At 39.1% G+C, this 22,093-nt stretch overlaps 1 long non-coding RNA gene and 1 pseudogene across 8 annotated transcripts; one reads left to right on the plus strand and one right to left on the minus strand.

Annotated features, from left to right (window-relative positions):
- Positions 1-751: 751 nt before the first annotated feature.
- LOC147623177 (uncharacterized) lies at positions 752-2,902 on the plus strand. Its single transcript, XR_015269334.1, has 2 exons — positions 752-2,032; positions 2,254-2,902. It is a non-coding gene; the product is annotated as an uncharacterized LOC147623177 (long non-coding RNA).
- A 12,069-nt stretch (positions 2,903-14,971) lies between these two features.
- On the minus strand, positions 14,972-19,359 carry LOC147623178 (scarecrow-like protein 21 pseudogene; annotated as a pseudogene). 7 transcript variants are annotated; one of them, XR_015269338.1, is made up of 4 exons: positions 19,050-19,359; positions 18,462-18,779; positions 16,160-18,414; positions 15,665-16,037 (listed from the first exon to the last, which is right to left on the minus strand). The product of XR_015269338.1 is annotated as a scarecrow-like protein 21 pseudogene, transcript variant X4 (transcript). The 7 variants fall into 7 exon arrangements; XR_015269340.1 differs by having other exon boundaries at positions 19,067-19,205; XR_015269336.1 differs by having other exon boundaries at positions 15,665-15,991; positions 16,160-18,779; positions 19,050-19,188.
- Positions 19,360-22,093: the final 2,734 nt, after the last annotated feature.

The following is a 22,093-nucleotide window of genomic DNA, read 5'->3' on the forward strand; positions in this document are numbered from 1 at the left end:
GCTAAGTGGCAATAAGCAAAGAAATCACCCTTGTTTTGTTGAGGCAATGAGCTCCCAAGGTTGAGCCATAGCTCCCAACCCTTCACTAATTAGCCACTAATTTTCACTATACCTAACTAAATCAAGGAATTAAAGAAAAATGAGAAGAGTTACATGATTTTTCCTTGAATGTATGTGAAAAATAGCCAAAAAATGAGTGGATAAGTTGTGTGAAAATCGTAATTTTCTCAAACATTGGTACAAATTGAAGTGTTTTTGCTCAGATATTGCTAGGAACAAGGTACCTTAGTGTTGGGAGAGAACTCCCCTATAGTTGGTTGAGGGTGACGCCTAGTAAATTATGAGCATATGGTTCTCTGCTGCATATGTGACTCCTTAAGCGGGCCTGCATGCAGCTCCTACCATCATGCGGTTCCTATCTACCATGTATCAATTTATGATTGGTTGCTAAGATAGAATTGACTTAGATAATTTTTAAAATATGGTGCCTGTCATGTCATGTATAGGGCACATGTATGTGGGACCATGGTAGATGAAGCCTAGAATGATATGAAATAGGAATAGATGAAGGCTAAGGTTAGTATAGGATCTGAATGGATGAATGTAAAAGAGAGTCAATGGTCAAAAAGTAGGCACATTGAAAGTGCAAGGGTGCACAAGGCATGTGGGCATTTATGAACACAAGGATGGCACAAGGGTGCATGGAACATGTGAATGAGAGATATAAATGGATGTATCAAACTCATTTTCTTAATGCAAAAATGGTGATTTGGTAGTTATCCTTGGTTCATATCTTAATTATCTCTATTTGCACTAATCTTATGCTCTAGCAATGCCATTTTCCACCTTCTATCCACCATAGCCCTTGTTTCTCTTCATCTCATAGCCTATGTGTAGCTTGAATCATGCTCTTTTCAACTTGGTATCAGAGCCAAGGCATCTCATGGTTATTCCTAACACCAAACACCATTATTAGTACTAATCATAGTTTTTAGCAGTATTATATCTTCATCTCACTTGGTTGAAAACAACCGGATGGTTGAGAGCTTGGCAATGCCCATACACAAAACCATTCGTAACAACCGATGCCTATGCAATTGGGGGAAAATAAAAATTCATCAAGCACATTGTGAAAATTGCTAATTCCATTCTACCTCGGGGTTTTCCGACGCTGCGAATCCACTGGTGCAGTCAGTTTCAAAAATGGGTGATTGTGCGCTAAGATCTAGGCTTGCATGCTTCACTTTATAAGTTTTTTATTAATTGTCATTAAGCCTTGCTTATGAATGCTTATGTCAATTATAAGTGTCTTATTAGCACACTCAGTTTGCTGTTAGTTTTTCCCTTTAAATTCTCTTCTCCAATTGAGAACACATCAAGCTCAATTGTCTTCTTCAAGACTCTATTTTTTCTTGGGATTAGTTTAGTGATTAGTGGACTTATTCATCATTAGCTCATAAATCTGAGCTAAATTTGTTCAAATTGAGTTCAAATCATTATAAGAGAACTAAACACTACCGAGATTCAGTTAAAATTTCGGGAAGACCTTCTTCATTGAGCCATGGCCACTCAAATCTTAGTGGATAAATTCAGTGTGGTGAAGGATTTCATACATGGCAAACAAAGGTCTCATATGCAAAAGGAACTTTGGGGGGTAGTAAATGGAGATGAGCTTGATGAAGCGAGTGATGATGAAGTCCAAGCATGGATAAAAAAGGATAAAAAAGTTATTGGCCATCATTGGGTTAAGCCTTGGGGATAACATCATTTATCATATCAGCAAAACAAGGAGCATACCAAGGAAGCCTGAGATGAGCTAGAGAATGTATTTGGAGCCAGGGAAAAAATTTCAAAAATAAACCTAAAAATACAGTTCTATGGGCTTGATATAGAGTTTAAAGACTCATTTTTGGAACATGTAGGTAAGATGAAGAGCATTATCATGTAGCTTGCAGGTATCAAGGCACCCGTGGATGAGAAAGATGCAATTGTGGTCTTAATCAAAAGCATGCCTCAAGAGTTTTCTTTAGTGGTAACAACTCTTACTATTCTTCCAAATCTTACTCTTGAAAGTGTTGAATCCTCTTTGTTTGAAGAATATAAGAAAACAAAGCTCAACTTACAGTAGGGAGACTGCATTCTTTAACAAATCCAATATGAAATGTAATCATTGTGGAAGGATGGGATGTAATGACCTAATGTCATCACCTAAACAAGACTAAGTTTGTATGTGGTGCATGTGGCAAGATGCAGCCACCTTGAAAAGAATTATTGTTCAAAGGAGAAGCAGCAAAGCAACTTGATGGTGGAAGCAACTCATGAGGATGCTCCACAAGAACACATTTTCTAGGTGTGATGATGATTCATGTCATGTCTTATGTTGATGTCAACCTTGGGATTGGGCAACCCTTGGTGAAGATGTGTCCATGTGATGATAATGTCATGCCATGTTGATGTAATCACCTCTAGCCCCACTGATGATGTAGGCTAAGTGATATGTGTGTGTGTCTCCATAATGGGGGGCAAATTTCATGTCTATGTATGTCACATTACCTTCTTGGGATGAGACCCATTTGGGCTTCAAGGGGGGGTGTTGAAATATGGTGCCCGCCATGTCATGTATGGGGCACGTGTATGTGGGAGCAAGGTAGATGAAGCCTAGAATGATATAAAATAGGAATGGATGAAGGCCAATGTTAGTAGAGGATGTGAATGGATGAATGTAAAAGAGAGTCAATGGTCAAAAAGTAGGCACATAGAAGGTGCAAGGGTGCACACAAGACATGTGGGCATTTATGAACACAAGGATGGCACAAGGGTGCATAGAACATGTGAATGAGAGCTATAAATGGATGTATCAAACTCATTTCCTTAATGAAAAATTGTGATTTAGTGATTACCCTTGATTCATATCTTAATTATCTCTATTTACACTAATCTTATGCTCTAGCAATGCCATTTTCCACCTTCTATCCACCATAGCCCTTGTTTCTCTTCATCTCATAGCCTATGTGTAGCTTGAATCATGCTCTTTTAAACTATAATTTTTTCCTTAATTTTGGAATAAAATATGAAAATTAAAGGCAAAATAAAATCAAATCCGTAGATCAAGGAAAAAGTGCACCTAACCTGTAGCTCGAACTACAAGACAAAATTCTAGGAAGTGGACACATGGAGTTCGAGTCACACGTGATTCCTTCTCATGCAACTCGTGCACATGTGGCTTCTCATGCCCTAAGTAAATTGAGACCCATTTTCACCAAACTAAAGTTACCATAGTGCTAAGGACAACCTAAAGACCACAATGGAACCCAGTTTGATCATACAATGCCTATGATCATGTGGTTCCCTTTACACATGAAGTTCCTATTCCACAAACTTCAGAATTGGCTCCTAGACAGAGATGCTCATCCAAATCAACCCATTTTCACCTTAAATTGAGTAAAATGAACCCCTAAATAGTGAAAACAAGTGCAAAATGCTATCAAGTCAATCCAGGTTCCAACTTCTATGAATCTGAGCTCTAGAAGAACTTTGAACTCAGTTAAGTTTGACACTGTTTCGAGAGCCCTGACATAAGGGAGCAGCACAGCCTCTACAAAACCATTGGGGAGCATAGAAAAGCAGTCCTTTAACTCAAAATATGTATCAGAATCTAAGACTACCTCTAGGAATAGCTTTAAATCAGGCTCTCTAGAAAGTTTCCATTCACAAGAGTCTAGAAGGGAGACATCAAAGATGGCTAATTCACAGGCATTTGCGAGTTCTTTGAAATAAGTGCCTATTTTGACTCTCTACTAGGCCACAAATGGTCAACAAGCTCATGTCTATGTAGACATCAAACCATAGGTATTTTATGATGGAAGAGCTACTTGGAAAGGCCTACCAAAGGGCTAGAAGCTTTGCCATCAGGGATGTGGGAGATGGAAAGCAGTTCATAGCACAAAATCGCACCTTATTCTTTCTCACAAACCAACCTAATAAAGTGATCAAGTTCGGTGAAGCTATGAATCTAGGGGAGGCATCATTTTCATAGAGGGGAAGCTCTGATAATCGTAGGGTGTATACCTGCGCTTTTGGACAGGTGCTTGGAAAGTAAAACTTACAAGGGCCGAAATTTCCAGTGCTAGTGAAGAACCCTGAAATTTTTGGCACTTGTGCAGACATGTTACGTTAGAATTCTAGCGATATTTAAAGTTTAATTTTTTCGAGTTTTAAAAACACCCCTTCTATAACACTTCTTATAATAAAAGTACCCCTTGTATACCAAAATTTTCACCATTTCAATTGAAAGCCCCTTATGTCTGAATTTTTTGTAACTCCACAAGAGGAAAAACACCCCTTCTGTTGAACTCACATGCTATCTTACATATTTTTAAGTGACCCCCGATTCGATGCTTTGTTGTTGCCAACTTTAAAAAAATTCTATGCACGACTTTTATTTTTAGATCTTAAATAGATCTGCTCTCTTTCTTCTTTGTGTGGGGAGTAGAGAGAGACAAAAGTGTGTGTGTGTGTGTGTGTGTGTGTGTGTGTGTGTGTGTGTGCAAAAAGGCTAGATCTATTGTTCCTACCCCTAGATCCCTTTGTTTAGTTGTTAATTTGAGGTCTTTATGTGAGAAAGAGTATTTATGTCTAGGGTAGAAGGGGTGTGTGTGTGTTTTTTGAAAGAGGTTTGATCTATCCTCCCTCTTACCCTTGATCCCCTTATTTTTGAGTTTACAGTCTTTTTTAATGTGTGTAGTTTTGTATTTCTCTCTCTCTCTCTCTCTCTCTCTCTCTCTCTCTCTCTCTCGTAGACATGGTCACAGTGATGGATTAATGCTAAGGAGGATTGTAGCATTGATCTATTAGATTAAGCATGGTCATCAATCTTAGTGATTAAGGTTAATTAACCACTCTAAACAATGAAAGAACAGGAGATTAAAATGATAAAAATTGATGCATACTCTCATTAAACTTGATCCTTTAAATAGGCTTTTACATGCTACTTGATTTACTCCTTGATCAATGGAAAGGTGAGTGATTTACTCCTTGATCAATGGAAAGGTGAGTGATTGGTTGTGCTAATTAGGTTAGGTAGATGCCTAGTTAATAGCTTATGTGGATGCCTATGTGGCTAGAGTGTTTTCACATTAAGTGATTCTTAGATGGAGATTACATGGATTTTATCCAAAATTTTCCCCTCCATATGATATCCCTTGTGCAAGATTTACCATCTATGATGGATCTGTGTGTCTAGTGGCTATTAATCTATGACTAGGCTTACATTTGTGGAATTAAAGGAGGGAGAACTTGGCTCATGTTTTTGTAGAGTGACTCATAAAGCCCATGAGCCCCATGATTCTTCAATGAGGTTGGCCTCAATTTTAGTCTTTGGTTCTTATTCTTCTTTCTCTTCAGCAAAGTGTACTTGGTTCTTCTTGTTGAAGTAGTAATCTTTCTCCACATGGTTGGTCCTCTTGTAAATGCTACATCTCTGCCTTTCTTTGTCTTTGGTTGATGATGAAGCTATTATCACATAGACAATTGTAATTTGTATCACGAGCACGAAGTTCTCATGGAGTGAATATTTTACTTAAACATGGTGATCCAACTGCAAGCTCTTTGTCCAAAAGTGATATGCTCATGACAACTAATATTGTCTATAAAAAGATCTTGGATGCTACTATGTGCTAATTTCAAGTATGCATTCAATTCTATTTGCATTTATGGTTGTGTATATTCTAAATGTTTTTATGTGTATGTTTCTGTGTGTATGGATATAAAGGTATTCCTATGTATATGGGTATAAACTTGAAGATACATGTGTGTATGTGTATGGATACCTAGGTGGGTATGAACTTGAAGATGTGTGTATATGTATGGATACCTTGGTGTATTTATATATGTGGGTATGCACTTGAAGGTGTGTATGTTTATAGACTTGAAGGTGTATGTTTATAGACTTGAAGGTGTTATCTTTTTGAGGGCAAGGATTGAGAGTCATTCATGTATGTGGGTAAGGACCAAGGTGTGTATGTGTATAGACTTTAAGGTGTTATTTTTTAGAGAGCAAGGATGAAGAGTCATTCATTTTGTTTCGGTATGGTTGATTTTGTTTTTGGTTCCGAGGTTTTATTCATGTTGGACATGGATCATAATAAAATTCTAGGTTCATTTTTATGTTTTCACTTATTATCAATTTCTCATTTGTTTTCAAAACACTTCGTTTGGTGTGACATGTTGCCTTCTAAACATGGAACACTCTTTTGTGCAAATAATTTGTTTCTTTATGCATCCATTGTTTTGGTGTCCACCACTGCCTTCCAAACATGCTACTAGCATCGTGTGAGTAGCAAAGACGGGTATACTTTTTATTAAAAATAATTTGTTGTGACTATATGAACATTTAGATTTTTTTGATACATAAGTTTTTTTAATGTTTTTTGTAAGGATTTTTGCCAACGGGAGAGTTCTAGATGAGGGGTTTGAGAGACATGTCATTAGTCTCTTGATGAAAACCTCGATGTCTACTTAAAGAGTGCATCTCTATGAGTTCTAGTGACTTGGAAACATGTGTTGCATCCTTTGAGAGCTTCCTTATACCACAAGATTGGGTTTTCTTTGCTAAATACAAGATTATTTCTCATTGCTTTATGATTCTTTGTATCACATGATGTTATAGCTTCAATGGGATCTTCAATTGTAGGTGCTAAGATTAATGGTTATTGGTGTTTTTTACTTTATGTTGTGACATTTTGTTACTTTTTCTCTATTTGCATGTAGGTACACATTAGAGAAAGAAGAAGACCTTGACATAACCCATACCTGTTGAGTTTGTCTCGCAACAATTACATCACCTTCCTATTGTATTGAGCGTGATGCATTGTCGATGGTTGAGTGCTCTAGGAGACACGAGAGGAGACATAAACTTCATTTAGAAAGTAACTAGACTCAGGGATAACTGTTGGAACATTAACATTTGATAGGTCTTTTGTTTTTTAGATGTGTATCTTTTTCGTGGGGTAGGACACTAGGAGGATTGTTATTTAGATATTGATTTTTGTTGTGTGTACATTTTTGGATATTTTGGATATTGATGCTTAATCGAGTAATGATTTTAAAATGTTTGAATTACATCACCTTCTTATTGTATTGGGTGTGATGCATCTATTATTAATAGATATGTGGATGGTGGTTATTATTTTTGATGCGTCTATGTTTCCTTTGTTATTGATTTTATTGATTTTGAATTGGCATTGTTGCATGTCTTTATGAGAGAGAGAGAGAGAGAGAGAGAGAGAGAGAGAGAGAGAGAGAGAGAGAGAGAGAAAGAGAGAGAACCAAGGGGGCAGTGCATAGGCCGCAACAACGTGCAGGTCAAGTAGTCTTGTTTATGGTAGAAACTCTTAAACGCTAATGTCACCTACTTTCTAGCTGTTACATTTTAACCTAGGTTTATTACATTTAAATTTTCAATTGAGGGGTTTTAGTAACAAATACCTTCACATTCCAAAAAATAAGTATAAATAACCTTTTTTAACAAATGGAGGGTATTTTGTTTTTATTTTATTTTATTGAGTCTATAGTATTTTTTAATGTGTGTAGTTTCGTTCTCTCTCTCTCTCTCTCTCTCTCTCTCTCTCTCTCTCTCTCTCTCTCTCTCTCTCTCTCACACACACACACACACACACACACACACATAGACATGGTCGTCAGTGAGATGGATTAATGCTAAGGAGGATTGTAGCATTAATGTATTAGATTCAGCATGGTCAACAATCTTAGTGACTAAGGTTAATTAAACACTCTAAACAATGAAAGAACACAAGATTAAAATGATGGAAATTGATGCATAATTTCTCATTAAACTTGAGACTTTAAATAGGCTTTTACATGCTACTTGATTTACTCCTTGATCAATGGAAAGGTGAGTGATTGGTGGTCCCTAGGTGGCTAATTAGGTAGCTTAGGTATATGCCTAGTTGATAGCTTATGTGGATGCCTATGTGGCTAGAGTGTTTTCACATTAAGTGCTTCTTAGATGGAGATTACATGGCTTTTATCCAACATTTTCCCCTCCATGTGATATCCCTTCTGCAAGCTTTATGCCATCTATGATGGATCTATGTGTCTAGTGGCTATTCATCTACGATGAGTTTACAATTTATGACTAGGCTTACATTTGTGGAATTAAAGGAGAAAGGATTTGGCTCATGTTTTTGTAGAGTGACTTATAAAGCCCATCAGCCCCATAATTCTTCAATGAGTCTTTGGTCCTTCTTCTTCTTTCTCTTCAGCAAAGTGTACTTGGTTCTTCTTGTTGAAGTAGCAATCTTTCTCTTCAGCAAAGTGTACTTGGTTCTTCTTGTTGAAGTAGCAATCTTTCTCCACATGGTTGGTCCTCTTGAAAATGCTACATCTTTGCCTTTCTTTTTCTTTGGTTGATGATGAAGCTTTGTTGGGTACCTTATTGCCACCTTTGTTAAAGTTGGCTACCTTATTGCCACCTTTGTTAAAGTTGGCTACCTTTGTGAAGTAAGCTCCTCCATTGTTGTTGAGTCTTCCATTTTTCTTCCTTTCCTCTTCATGTCCAGCTTGAATGGTACTCTCAAGAGTGATCGTAGGGAGATTAGAAAGAGTGGTAATAACAAGATTATCAAATTTATCATGAAGACTAGCAAGTAATATAGAAATAGTGTAATCCTCATTAATATGTAGCTCCATAGAAGCTAATTAAGACATAATGCTTTTAAGATGATTAATTTGCAATAATAGGTAGCTCTATAGAAGCTAATTGAGACATAATGCTTTTAAGATGATTAATTTGCACTAATATATCTTGATCTTATTGATTAAGCTTAAAGAGCTCAATAATTAATGAAATTTAGAAAATTTAGCATTAGTCCCAAATTGCTTATCAACTGTCTATTTCCATGCTTCAAAACGGTCAGACTTACACTCATAAATATAGTGAATGAAATCATCATGCAGTGCAAGTTCTATGGTGCCATATGCCTTAGCATATTTTTTATCCCAAGAAAGTGATCTAGCCCCACTCTTTGGTCTCTCCTCTATGCCTTGACAACTCACCATATTCTCTCTCTCTCATAAGCTAAAATTGGACCTTTTTCTGCCAACTATGAAACCCTTTTCCCTCAACTTTATCTAATTGAACTTTAGTCCCCATATTAGATTATCTAGCTTAAGACTATAACCTTACTAGAATAGCGTAAGTCACTTAACTTGATGAAGTATATATGGCTTACTTGGATGATTGGGGGGAATCCACATTTTCCTATGATTTGGAATAACTACCTTTTTAACAAACAACCTCTTCCTAATCTTAGTAGAAAAAGGAGAAGAGAAGAGAGAAGCTTGTGAGGTGGTCTTTTCAAACATAAATTCTCTTTAGCATAATAATATAAAGAAAATACGGTTTAGATTAAGCAAGGGGTTATAAGCATTAATCAAAAGATATTTAGCATAAAATGTTAAGTGATCTTCTTTATTGAGCAAAACCACTGGGCACATAATAGCATGGGATCGAAGATTGGCTGCACCAAATGTAAAATCCTTTTAGGGGCTTCTTCTAGGATTAATGGTGCCCAATTCCGCTTGAGGAATTCTCCAATTAGGCTTTGGAGAGAGAGAGAGAGAGAGAATGAGCCTTTGCAAGAGTCACCTCATTGTTTGTTTTAAAAAAAATAGCTTACAAAAGATGAGGGTAGTGCTCCCTATAAGAGAGGCCAATGGAGGAGCCCTCTTAGGAGATTGAAGCCCTCATATGGGTGCCCAATATCCCCATGATAGCTCTTGTGATTAGGCTATACATGCAAAGAATTTAGCACTATAATCGTGTGTTGTAGAAACTAAGTATTCCTCAAAATTGATGCGATTTGGCAGCAGTGAGGTAGCTTAATTGATGGGTTGGGGCCATGCACCCAATGCTAGGGAAAGTGGAGAGCTTGAAAATTTTGCAATTGATGGAGTAGGTGGCCCAATTCATGCCCTCCAAGTAGACATGGTCAAAAAGGTTCTAGTTTGTAGGAGATGATTTTAGAAATATGTATGCTCATAAAATCAATTTTACTAATAAGGTTTTTAAACCTAAAATGCACGCTAAATGAGACTCAGTTTTCTAATAGTGCAAGAATCAATGGAAATCATAGAAATGGATGAGAGCATAAGAGACATACCAATGGCATTTATAGAACATGCCAATCATTAACAACTCATAGATCCAATAGCCTTTTGCTCTTCTCAAATGATTCCGGTCCAAATCCTCTCACCATGGGCTCAAGAGTACAAAGAAAGGCATCCACATTGAGCATAAGCATGAACCAAATCCATCACAATGCATCCATTACTCAATGCAATTGCCTTTTCCAATATGCATTCAAATCTTGTCAATCCAATGAAGTTATATAATCCTTGGTAGAGTAAGCCTCCATGGGACAAATTGAGCACTCAATAGAGATTTGTGAAGCTCAATGTCTCAATACATAGCATATAATAGCTAATGATGGCAATATTTGGAAGCATAAGAGTGGTATGGCCATCATTCAACCAAAATTGCATATGAATTTGGCTCTTAGGCAAGCCAACGATGCAAATGGATCCAATTAACCACTAATTAGGTTTATGAAATCCTAATTAAATGGATCATTTTTCTTGCAGACAAAAAGAACTCCAATTGCAAGTGTGCAAGGCATTCTCAAGAACAATTAGCATAACCATAGATAAATCTTACCTCTTATGAGTTGAAAGCTTGAAGCTAATTAAAAACTTTAGAATCTCTAATTCAACTCATCAAGAAGATTCACCATCACCAACTTGAATTAAATCTTTTTTTGGTTAAAGATGAAATCCAACAATCCTCTCAATTTCCAAATTTGAATGTATTGAAGTCCGGAAACATTAATGTACATTTTACGAATTCAAAGCAGGCCCAAAATTTGCACAACCCTGCTTTGGATTTCAAATTTGATGCCCTAGAGGGTATGTTACGTAGCTCATAGCGGCTACGGGGAGCTCAACCGGCCTCCGAGACCGTCCACTAGAGCATGGGCGACAAGTGAGCCGAGGTTCAGGTTTGGAGAGAAGTCTTCAAAAAGTTGGACACTACTCTAAGTATGAGTACTACTGATCATCCGCAGTCTAATGGTTAGATAGAAAGAGTCAACCAAGTGTTAAAAGACATGCTTCATGCGTATGTCAGTAAAAAGCAATCCAATTGGGAGGAGTACCTACCACATTTGGAGTTTGCTTATAATAGTTCAAAACATTTTGCGACTGGATTCAGTCCATTCATGTTGATGTATGGCTTCTAGCCAAGATCTCCTATAGCCGTAGGGCTAGAGAAGGAAAAGTTACAATCGGTCAAGAAGTTCCTTGAAGACATGCAAGATATGTTACAGAAGATAGCATACGTAGCCCACAAGATCATGTGAAGACATATGCAGTTATTAACGTAGCCCACAAGATCATGCGAAGACGTATGCAGACAAGGGTCACAGAGAAATAGCCTTTGGAGAAGGCAACTTCGTATATTTGAAAGTCCCTGTGAAGTCAAAGACTTTAAAGACAAGAAAGTGTGAAAAACTTTCACCTAGATACTGTGGTCCCTTTAAAATCTTTAAGAAGGTTGGTGGATTAGCGTACAAACTTGAGTTGCCTAAGAGATCTCGAGTTCATCATGTTTTTCATGTCAGTAGATTGTGAAAAACCGTTGACCATAAGGAGAACGTAGTTTCTCGCAGCGTTGTGGTGGAGTTGATAGAACCACCATCAATTCCACATGAGCCCGAGAGGATTCTCCAATTTAGAGATCGGAACACGAGGCACCTTGTGCACCGAGAGACACTTGTTAAGTGGAAAGATCACGAGGATGAGGTGTTCTAGTGGAAGCGCTTGAGTGTGCTAACCAAGAACTTTACGGAGTTCGTTTTCACGGACAAAAACTCTTCTTAAGAGGGAGTAATGTTACGTAGCTCATAGCGGCTACGAGAAGCTCGACTGGCCTCCGAGACCATCCACTGGAGCGTGGGCAGCAAGTGAGCTAGGGTTTAGGGGAGAGAGCGCCCGGGCATGTGTGGGCAAGCAAGCCACTACATATATTCGGTGGTGAAGATCCATATCCTCATTCTCTCTATTATGGCTAGGTGGTGATCCAAAGCTCTTCTCCTACATGGTCCATGTGTTGCCACTAAACAAGGTACCTTGGCGTTATCTGAAACCCATTACTCATAAAATTTACTTTTTGTGGCCTTTTCTTGATGCCCATTGTAGGCTTCAAATTTGAGACTTGATTTAACTTTAGTACGTTGATTGATGGCATGAAGGATATTTGAGCTACCACAAAAGTGCAAAGAAACATGTCATGAATTTAGATAACTTCTAGAAACATCCTATGTTTTTCTGTCATCTAAACACATGACAAAGCTTTCTATTGGTCTATGTTAGCTTGCAATTTTTGATGGACATAGATTAGAACTTTGTTAACCTTTAAATAGAAGGCTTAGCCACCTATGTGTGTGTCTCAAATGTCTTAAGTACTTTTTCTATGTGACCGAGACCTATTTGAAAAATTGGGACCTCTTTAAAAAGATTGGTAATAAGCCAAGGGATTCTTGGCTCTTGGTCAATAATTCCACGACTCAGGGTCAAGCGTGCCGCGAGTGAAGAAGCTAGGAGCTGTTCACACGAGACCACGTGAGGTGAACTGGTCACCCACTAGAGGAGCTTTTTGTAGTTCACGCGAGTAGTGGATTAACTAGGGGTGGTCGACTGGTGCATGTTCAGGACTTCACTTTGAAGTGGCCGGTTACCTTCCAACCGAACCGGCTACAGCCGGTAAGCGCCAATCAAGTTCCATTATTATTTGACCGGCTGGGGGAGGCACTCCGCGTGGCCAGAACTCCCCTTTGGACCTCCTGCTGTCGCTCATTGGAGGTCGGCCAGCTCTATTCGTGTGAACACGCCCCTATATGTCTCAAAAAGCACTGCTCGACAGGCTTTTCAACTGGAAAAAAAGGGACAGTTTGGGCGATGCCCATTTTGTGTGTAAAGGGCCTAACATTTAGAGTGAGTCCTCGGTTTTCAACCCTGACCCTGAAACAAAATCAGGATTAATCAATCTCAAATCCATTCACTCCATAAAAGGTTGATATTCTCATAAAATGCACAATGTTTGGTAACTGCTCTGTGGCAGATTGATACAGTACATTATACCAGTAAGACAGATCAATGGGAATAGCTAACGCAGAAAGAACTCCCTTATCCAGGCATTATACTTATCATGTACCAAGTTTACCTTGCCTCATGTGTCTGCTCAGAAGACTCTTAAGCATCTCGGTAACTTAATTGAGATCACAACCACGAGCTATGCACAACTGAGACACTTAAGCTGATCCATGCAGTGAGATAAATGCCATGAGCCATGCACAACCAAAAAACAAGCTTTAATGATGAGCCATGCACTTCTTGAAAGAGAGGGACTGGCAACTGCACTTGATGCAAAACTCAATTGACCATGAAAGCACTCTCCAGCAAAGCTCAAAGCTGATATCCAAAGGACTTACTTACATGGGCCTACTGTGTAATACATGAACTTCATATGAGAACTGACATTTGGAAACTTGTGTACCCCAGCATAAGGCCAGAAGAATCTAAACTTACAAATAATCATAATGAAAAGGAAAGACAAAATTAATCACGCAACAAGTAAGCACAATAGGAAATATGAATATGCACTCCACTTCCACAGACATGAAAAGCACACTACGAATAATCTAAGAGAAATAAGGCCAAACCAAACAATCTTAAGAGACTGGACAAAGCACTGATATACAAGTACCTCGTCAAATTTAAAAGATTTATTTATATTGTTTCCGAGTGTGTGGGTCCTTCTCACAACTATTATTGACACACCCAAATACCACAAGGAGATATCACCCTTCCAAATATTGGCCAATTGCAAGCACTAGATTCAACTGGACAAGAGCCACGCGGATCTACACGCAATACTCGGGCAAGAGCCCACCATGACAGTAGCCTTATGGGAGGCGGGCGGAGTTACTTCAAAGGAGTACTCTTGGGGAAAGAGCAAGAGCCACAACCGTTGCGAACACCCCAAGGAGCATAGGAGTCCCTTTTGAAGAGACTACAAGACACTTGAACCCACAACCTTTTCCCAAGACTAGACTTAAAAGAAAAAAAATAGGTGCAAAACTAATATATATACCATCACAAGGCCATAAGAATCTGAACTTACAAATAATTTGAATGAAAAGAAGATAACTAAAATAAAACAAAGCAAAATCAAGAAAGATTAACATAAAACACACCATAAAACTAGACATCAGCATAACTAAACCCACTATAAATAAATAAATTTACCCAGTATCCCAAAAAAATAAAACACCCACACACATGCATACGCACATACACATACACATACACGCACACTCTCTTTATTAAACCAACTAGAAATGCAAAGACAACAAAATGATTTATAACAAACAAGTGTAAAACTTTGAAAGACTAATAAGCTACAATTATAAAGAAATTCTACAAGACAAGCTGCAAGCTTTTAACTATTTAAATACAACCAAACAAGCAAGACAGCATTTCAAAATGTGTGAGCTTTACCTCCAAGATTGTCCGATCATGAAGTATAAGATCATCAAATCCATCATGCATAGCATGGACTAGGTGCTACGACATCCCTACTCATGTCATCAGTGCCCAAAAATAGGTGCAATTTCTAATATATTAAAAATTATCCATTAAAATTAAAGCAGGGAGGCAATTTTTATATAGAGACCAACGAGCTGAGTTTCTATCACACCGTATGCAAACTTGCATGTCTAATTATCAGGTATAAGATCATCAACGTCCACATGCACAGTGCAAGCTAGATGCTCTTTGAAAACCAAATTGTACGAAAAGTCTATGTAAGCCATTGTCATACAAGTCACAACACTGGATGTAAAGGCACATTCTCCTTCATATTCCTTGAGAAAAAACCGGCAAACAAAATGTGAAGTACACAATCTCATTGCAACAGAAAAATACAAGCTTGAGAGAGAGCCCGGATCTTATCATACTGTGATAGTTGTCAATAGAACAAGCTGGTCTCACAGCTCCCACACGTGTTACTGTGAACCTCAATAATTAGGTGATGCAAGTGTGCAAGCACGGGAATATTGCACCCTCTCCCTGCATACGCTGCAGCAAGATTTGTGTGTGTTGGTAACTTTAGGCGCACTCTTACATTCTTGGCTAAGCAATGATGAAAGTGGAACAGTGATGAGCAATTTCCATGCCAGTTGTGTTGAAGAAAAGATACTAGAAACGTGAATGTGTGACATATACTCATGGTAGTCAGCCCACAAGACTATAACTATCAACTCCCTTATCCATAGTATGGACTAGATACTACAACATACCCACTAACGTCATAAGTGCCCAATAGTGGGTGCAGAACTTTGAATCAAGATATGCTCTCACACACGCACTCCACACACACACACATAAGAGCATATATTCACACAAAGCCCTTCGTATTGAGTTTCTGTCAAACCTCCGAAAATGCAGGGCAGACTCAGCCATAATGAAGCTTAGCACTAAGGGAAGTAGCAAATAGAAAGAATTAGTACAACAAATAAGTAGTTGATAGGGCAAATGCACCGCTAAAGATAGAAAGAATAAGCACAATATCAACTGGCCACAACTCGGATGAAAACTTCACAATGTGAAATCTGCATGTCTGCTAATACGGTTGAATTATATACCTAGATGAATCCAGGAACATGCCCAAATTCACCTTTTAGGAAGGTGCATGTTATATACTCATGGTAGTCATTTAGTGTATTTCCTCATTGAGATAACTGTGTGCTAGTTAAGCACAACAACATTACATTCATGAGTACATACACAAGGAAGCCTCCCATGAAAACCAGCCATGAATAACCAACTTTGCTGAGCAGCAGGGGGATCTACTGAGCTGCATTTGCCTCATAAAAATCAGCTCACAAGAAAGACACTGGATACTGCCCACCAAAAAAAAAAAAAGAGCATATACGCTTTTCATCCCTTTTGATTTCCAATTTAAGTAGACAGAGACTGCTGTATTAAGTCCTTTACTTTAACAAAGTAAAAAACAGTGATATACCTGGACCTCACGATCAGTATCTTCATTCCAGAATACAATGTTCTCTGAGCCACAGCTTCATGCCTTGGTCGTGCTTCTCCAATAAGCTGAGAGCATTACCTTGGCAACATAGAAGTTAGAATATACACTTTCAATGGCAAATTTAATGCCATGCAGAAGCTGCCATCAAAGATCTGTTCAGCCATCCCAGTAAAAGAACCTCTCCATCTTGCTTCAACTTGTACTTCTCATTGTAGGACTCAAGGAGGGATTTTATGGTGTTGTTGACATACACGCTTAAAGGGTGGGGGCTAAAGCCAGCCATTAACATGCGTGCTCTCCACTTACCTGCAAGCTCAAGGCGCTCAACTCGTTCTACACCTTCACATGCTATAACATTGACTATATCACGAGCCAAGCAATGTTCCTCAACATTGACCCTCTCTTTGCTCTCCCTTGGGAGGGCTACATCAATAGACTCAAAAACAGCAGAGTAGTAGTCTAACGTTTCCATGAACCTTGCCAAAAAAGGGGCTGTGTTTGTATTGGCATCCTGTTCAATCAAAGTTAGCACCTTTGGATTCAGACTCTTGCACATTCTGAGCAGACGGTCCCGAGGGTTATCTATGCAGACACTCTCGTCTGGCATGTGATGAAGCTGCAGTGCAAAATTCATGGCAAGTGCCTCTCCAGGCCTCCTCTCTATCATGTGTGCCTGCAAGTCCGAAAGCTTTGAGGAGATGGTGCTAAACTCAAATGGGACTCCAAGGCTGCTTGCAAGCTTTGCCAGCCTCTTTTTCACAGCTTGCATACCGCCCAACGGATAGGTCTGGGCTGTCGGATCATCCACAGTACTAATCCGGACATAAGGAGTACCTCCTGGCCTACTCGCTAAAGCATGTATCAGAGACAGCCACTGTGTTCCTTGCTCAATCTGGAAATCAAATATGTGAACCATGGGCTCATCTTTAAATGCCTCGGCTATTGCGCCGTTTGCTGCCATGTATGCAAACTTTATGTATGGGCATATTTCATAAAGCCTCTGCATAGCTGACAGGACTTCAACTGCAGGAGCTTCTCTACATTTCAACGCTTTGTAGATAGTGGAGCCAGAGGCGTGAAGCCTTGCTACAAGCCCCTCAGACATATAGGCAGCAAGTCTTTCTAAGGGATCTCCATACACAGATGCCGTATTGCGAAGAGCTTGCATTGTTAGCTCGGCTACATCCATCTTTTCTTCAGAAATTGCAGCAGCACATGTGACAAGAAGGTTTTTGACACGGCTGCCAAGATTCAACAATCCCAGTGAATGCTCAAAAGCAGACAAACCATCTGCTGGAGTTGCTATGGCATTCCTCTCCTGCTGTGTCTCTTCTGAGATGGCTAAGTTATGCAAACAAGGACCTTCATGAATAAAATCATCAAGAAGCTCTCCCCAAGAGCCTCTGTTCTCACCAACAAGCTCAGACATATTTGCATCCTCTGGCCCCATAAGTGCAGATTCCAGCTCACGCAGCTTGCGCACCAAGGCTTTATTGTCAGAAACAGAAGTATCACTAGCAGACGATAAATCTGAATCGGCGACATTTGAGTGGTTACCTGCAAATGCCACAGTAGACTCAGGACTCCCACAAGCAGCTCTCTGAGGTACTTGATTGCAGTTACTCTGATTGCTAGCATAAGGTGAACAGCTGGAAATCTCGTTTTTGTACATATCACTTTCATATTGATAGTCAGAGCCTGAATGTGACAGAAGCTCTGAACTTGCTGATGACTGCGGGGGCGAAAGAGAGGAAATGGGTGAGTCGGCATGTCTAAAATGTCCCTGTCCATAATCTGCTTGTCGTTTACTACCCTCCCGCATGTTGCTGTTCATGTGAGCCTGTGCCCCCTGCCGACCATTTAGAGCCTGTTGCAAGCTGGGAGGTGACGGATCTGAAGCCCCTCTTGGAACTTCCGAAACGCGACTATGCTTGTATGTGTAGCCCATACTCATGTTAGCTCTGAGTTAGCCCCTTAAGGCAATATTTTCTCACAAAGACGAAGACTTAAGCCCACAAAGTTGAGGCACCAGACAAGTACACAGCAGAGCCTATTGCACTTGCTAAAATCTGTTTGTTGCTAAGCTCCTGCTACACTTGCCAAGGTAGTTGCACATTTTCTGTGCACAGCACTTTTTCTGACTTGCCCTCCTACTAGACCCTTCAGTGAAATCTTGGCAGAGAAAAGATCAAATTTTTGGAACTGAATAAGCCATATCTGTATGATAGAAAGACCTGTCACACCTATTAGTATGACTCATGCGAAAACCTTGTACAAAGACCTGTCACACCTATTAGTATGACTCATGCGAAAACCTTGTACAAAGAGCATGGCATGAGGCCGAGCACATCTGTGACCACAAAATCAGCATGAGATGTGTGAAGGTATCCTTCTGAATCTGCCAATCTGCGCACAAGTGCCCGCTCTGCAAACTTCGCCTCACAAATACATACTTTCAAAAATGGCATGCTTGCCCATTACAAGTGTAAAGATTTCCTCTTGTAAAATCAACCTCAGGAACTCATGCTTTTGACAAGGGTATGTCTGGCCATACCAAGTACCCATCTCTTTAAACACCCAGAGGAGGAGGAAGGTTTTTCTGCAGAAAAAAACACTGTTAGAGAACCACACCAATCTGACACATTACTTATGTCATTACATATACATGTTTTGAGAAATGAGGAGGGAAAAAGCCTTTAGACAGGAGGAAAGGCTCTCTCTCTCTCTCTCTCATACACACACACACACACACAGCAATGCTTTCCAAGGATTTCAATGGAAAGGCCTCCTTCTCTCTCTCTCTCTCTCTCACACTCTCTCTCTCTCTCTCTCTCTCACACACACACACACACACACACATCACACATACATTTACACAAAGCCTACTTGAAAAAGCAAGCCCACGATGGTCGCGTCAGGGGAATGCGTTCTGAAAGGCAGAGCTGAGTGCAAGCACTGGGTGTGTCTGCAGAATGGAGGGCGTCAACAGGAACAAAAAACCTTAGAAAACCTAAAAGGCTAAGCGTGTGGGGAAATATGTACTATTATGTAACAACCCATGACCGCAACAGACACGATACTATACACTCTCTCTCTCTCTCTAAATCTGTCTGTATGGTTGAGTGTGTACGCTCCCCCTCTCTCTCTCTCTCTCTCTCTCTCTCTCTAAATCTGTCTGTATCGTTGAGTGTGTACGCTCCCTCTCTCTCTCTCTCTCTCACTCTCTCACACACACACACACACACACACAAACTCCTCTCGCTAGTCGGACTCTCTCTCTCTCTCTCTCTCGTGCGCTCACACACGTACACACACCCCACGCACGCGCTCTGTGGGTGAAAATCCCCAATCCACAAAACACGCTGTCTGCTTGGTTGTCAGCTGATGATTGGCTGCACTTTTGTTTTGCTCGTGGGAGTTAATGACGTCCACCATTTGCCCACGTGGCTACCCTTCCTCCTTAGATGGCCCCGCGTCCAGACTCCAGAGGCTTCACTTAGAGTGAGGTCACACGCATAGTGATATGTAGCGCACTTAACCATAGAGTATTAGTGGAGGTGTAGCAAAGGAAAAGAGAGAGTTAAATATTTTTCTAAAAAAAGTGGCACATTCTATTTTGTAAGCATATGGTAGGTGTCTGAATAGCGGGCTCAAAGTTAATTAACTCACCAAGATTTATTCTTGTTGCAACAAGTTGAGGTTTCACAAAACCTTCCTTTTGGAAAAATTGAGAAGGTTTAGCATTTTATCAATTCACCTTCACCCCGCATGATGACAAATCTCACCCTTTTCTGAGTGTAATGAGAGAAAATGATGACCACTTTCTAAGTGTAATGAGATGACGACCACTTTCATTGCCTTTTGGAAAAAGTGAAAAACTAGCATTTTATCAATTCTCCTTCACCATTTATGATAGCAAATCTCACTCTTTTCTAACTGTAATGAGAGAAAATGAAGACCACTTTCATTACCTACTGTTTGAAGAGCCAATCTAAACAAGGCAAAAGATTGCATTGGCGTGCCGATTTTCTTTTTGAAGACTAGTGGACAGACCCATGTTTCGCACGTCTTTTGAGACCTCTAAATTCAAATTTTACCCGAACCTCCTCAAACCTCCTCCTTCCCTTCCCGAACCTCCAAATTCTTGCCACGTGGCAACTAAGATAATAAACACGAGACCATAGACATAAATCAAAATAAGACAACCGCACACGAGCAAGTAGTGACCATAAAAAATATGAATAAATATTCCCACCGCTTCCACACTACTCTGTCCATTAATCTGCTCACCGAAAACAAAAGACATTGTATATCTCATTTATCCACCATGCATAATGCAACCAATGCTCCACGTTTACAAGCGTAACAACTCACGATCAAGTGGCGAACAAGTTAATCATATGAATCCAAAATATTCTCAGGGGGTACTCTACTAAGAAACACAATGTTTCACTTGCGTTCAAGGGGTATTCAAAATACCCCTTACTTGTGAATTTTTCATGAATAAAATGACCCCTTTTTCTTTACAGACTTACGGGTTTTTTTCAAAATCGATTTAAAAAACTGCTTCTGTAAATGTATTTCTATAAATTAATCTTAAATTTTTGAATTAAAAAACCCCGTCATTTGAACTCACATGGTATACTTACATATTTTTAGGTGAACCCCCGAGAAAATATTCAAAAATACCCAAAAAATTTTGATAAACATTAATTTTCATAATAGAGTGTGAGCATGACTTAATTAATCCCTTGATTATTGACAATCAAGCCCTACAAGAGCATTGCCCAAATGACACTCTAAATCATGTTTCACCAACTCAATCATATTGTTGCATCAATAGTTGGGAAGACAAATGTCAAAATTTAAATGTGGTAGGCCTTGCGAAGCAATGAGTTAGTGATATGTTGCGCACTTAACCATATAGTAGTAGTGGAGGTGTAGCAAAGAAAAAGAAAGTGTTCAAGATTTTTCTGAAAAAAGTGGAACATTCTATTGTGTAAGCATATGGTAGGTGCATTATAAGGTGTGAATAACGCGCTCAAAGTTAATTAACTCACCAAGATTTGTTCTTGTTTGCAACAACAAGCTGTGGATTCACAAAGCCTTTCGTTTGGAAAAACTGAAAAGGTTTAGCATTTTATCAATTCACCTTCACCCTTCATGATGGCGAATCTCACCCTTTTCTGAGTGTAATGAGCGAAAATGACAACCACTTATGAGAGAAAATGATGACCATTTTCTAAGTGTAATGAGATGACGACCACTTTCATTGCCTTTTGGAAAAAATGAAAAACTAGAATTTTATCAATTCACCTTCACCATTTATGATAGCAAATCTCACTCTTTTCTAAGTGTAATGAGAGAAAATGAAGACCACTTTCATTACCTACTGTTTGAAGAGAGAATCTAAACAAGGTAAAAGATTGCATTGGTGTGCCGATTTTCTTTTTGAAGACTAGCGGGCAGACCCAATAATCAAGGGATTAATTAAGTCATTCTCACACTCTGTTTATGAAAATTAACATTTGACAATTTATTTGGTATTTTTGAATATTTTGGATTCATATCATTAACTTATTTGCCACTTGGTCGTGACTTGTTACGCTTGTAAACTTGGAAGCGGTGGGAATATTTATTCATATTTTTTATGGTCATTATTTACTAGTGTGTGCTCGTCGTATTTTGATTTATGTCGGTGGTTGCGCATTTATTATCTTAGTTGAACTCCTTTGGGCACTCGTTAAATTAATTTTTGGATGTAAATAGCCAAGCTTGAGTAGAAAGTCAACTATGCTTTATTTTTAGCAAAAGCGTATGCTAAAGAAAGCCCAAAGTGGAATGTAAGATATTTTTTAGCACAAGTGCTTCTGAAATATATTTAAATACATGAGGAAGGTGTGCTCACTCATG

This window comes from Cibotium barometz, chromosome 27 (assembly GCF_041138505.1).
Source record: "Cibotium barometz isolate CiBa-2024 chromosome 27, ASM4113850v1, whole genome shotgun sequence".
In the NCBI taxonomy this organism is placed as follows: domain Eukaryota; kingdom Viridiplantae; phylum Streptophyta; class Polypodiopsida; order Cyatheales; family Cibotiaceae; genus Cibotium; species Cibotium barometz.